Genomic DNA, 2,527 nt, shown 5'->3' on the forward strand with positions numbered 1-2,527 from the left:
CGCCCAATCCCCAGCCCGCCCCGAGCAGCGATCTGGGCCTTCCGGGTAACTCCCCCCAGTTCATATACTGGGCATGACGTGCTGTGGTATGGAATACCCCTTTGGCCAGTTTGGGTCAGGTGTCCTGTCTCTGCTTCCTCCTGGCTTCCCCTCCTCTCTGGCAGAGCATGAGACTGAGAAAGTCCTTGGTCAGAGTAAACATTACTGAGCAACAACTAAAAACATCGGTGTTATCAGCGTTGTTCCCAGACTGAAAGTCAAAAACACAGCACTGCACCAGCTACTAAGAAGGAGAAAAATGACTGCTGTAGCTGAACCCAGGACAGATACTAATGCTTTTTGGACAAATTTCTGGAAACTCTGCAACTTGCCTCTGCAATTGCAGAGTTACCCAGTAGCAAGCTCAAAAAAACCAACTTGACCATGTTGCTTCTCTTAATTTTGCTCTATGAGGGCTTGGGAACCCCAGAGACACTTGCTGGGACAAGGCATTTCCTACAAGATTTTTCAGAGCTGCAGAAGTACTGCAAGCAAGAGGCCCTAATCCTAAACTCAGCATTAATGTGGGCTTCAGGCCACTGACACCACCAGCTTCCTTTGGCCAAGCCATTGGGCAAGTGCCAAACTTTCACCAGCTCCGTCTAATGCTGGAGAAATCTGCCTTGTACTTTGAAGTGGTCTTTATTAGAGCACACCAAAGAGCTTAGAGGCAGCCAATGTGTAGCTGCTAATGTGTAATAGCTACTGGTGTATTAGCAGCATGTACCAGCTGTCAACAGAATAAGTGATCTGGGGTGTTATTTGGAAACTGAGAGCTGAGCTGTTCTGTGTGGCCTCTAAGAAAAATATTTTGTTGTATTTTGTTTCATGTCACAAACTCTGTACATAAACAAACATAACGTTACTGCTCATAAATCAGTTTTCCAGGAGCATAAAGCTACTCAACTATACACAGCTTTGAGAACAAGTCTATGAAGACAGATTGCCAAGATCACAGCTTAGCGCTGCGAAAGAGCCTGCTGAAGTCACAGCTCTTAAGTGCGAAATGTTTGTGGGTATAAGCTCTTAGCACAACCCTGCTGCCAAAACCCACAGGGGAACTGTGACAAGCCCATCCACCATTATGAATCACTCTACTTTTCAGAGAGATGGAGAAAAAGCAGGGGACAGCATGATCACCCACTCCAGTTTAACCTAGATATTAATCTAAAGGTCTCCTGAGATGTTTCAAATAGTGTCCAGAAACTCCTATTTGTGTTGCACGAGAAAGCTGAACACCTCCTCACAATTCGTAAGACTTTCTGGAGCACTGATGGAGCCATCAGCCCAGCTACACACTAGCACAGGGTTAAATCACAGCCCACCTCCAAATTTTGCCACTGACTTCAGTGGCATCCATTTGGTCCTCAGCCATTAAACACTTATGGATAATTAACTTAGAAATTTTCTGCAGCTGAGGTAGCCACTGGCATCTTCCTGGAATACTTCTGTATTCACTATGCATCCTGCTCCACCAGCGCAGTTGACCTGACTTTGAATAGGAGGTGAGAAGGCAAGGTACTTCAGGTTGGCTACTGATGTGGAGCACTGCTGGGGAGTGGAACATACTCTGAGGGGGCAGAAAGCCAAAGGACAAACGCCTGGAGACCCACACTGTGACATCCAAGCACCAACCTCAGACTCCCTGCTATTTCCTTCATCCTGCCAAATGAGTTGACTGGAGCTTAGTGCCCTGCCTGACACAACGGGAACCAGTAGGCAGTGCAGTGGCAGTGGTGAGGATGAGGAGTACGTCCCTTCTCCATCTTGTTCTGGCAACTGCTTCACACCACATGGTTCCCATAGGTTTACCCTGCAGCATCTCATGTGGGCTTAGTGCCCAGCCTGTGGTCTCAGTACTTACTAACACAGCCCGATAGACCCTATCCAGCACTGCAAGGGCAACAGATGCCCCAAGCCGCAGGGCTGAAGCAAGCTGCTGTCTTGCACAGTTTGGTGCAAAGGCCCCAGAACAGGTAATCCTGGACACTAGGGTAGTTTTGTCTCTGCTATTCCAGCCCTACAAACTGTTACACTCTAAGGTCAGTTGTAGGTGGGTGTATTTCAACACACTTTTCTTCAGGCAGTTGATGAAGACCACCAAGTGGAAAGTCTGCTTGCCCGTAGTCTTTTGCAATATTCTCTGTAGCAAAGGAACACCATTAATGGTAATTCAGCCTTCCTCTCCTTGTATTGAAGGAGCCAAGGGCAACATCCTATCTTCAGTGTTTTATGTAAGTGCCTAAGTCAGGTCGGATTGGGCCTCACCTAATTTGATACGCTAGCAAGATTTTGGTTTGTGGTTTTTAATGTGAAGACTGTGTATAAACAGCCTATATATAGAGAGAGTCCACATACATATATATGCAGAATCATAGAATCACTTAGGTTGAAAAGGACCTTTAAGATCATCAAATCCCACCATTACCCCAGGACTGATTGGATCAGTTCCATTATAGAACTGATGGGCAGCGGCAGAGCAGTTGAT

Source organism: Nestor notabilis, unplaced genomic scaffold (assembly GCF_000696875.1).
Source record: "Nestor notabilis isolate BGI_N333 unplaced genomic scaffold, ASM69687v1 scaffold9429, whole genome shotgun sequence".
NCBI lineage: Eukaryota > Metazoa > Chordata > Aves > Psittaciformes > Psittacidae > Nestor > Nestor notabilis.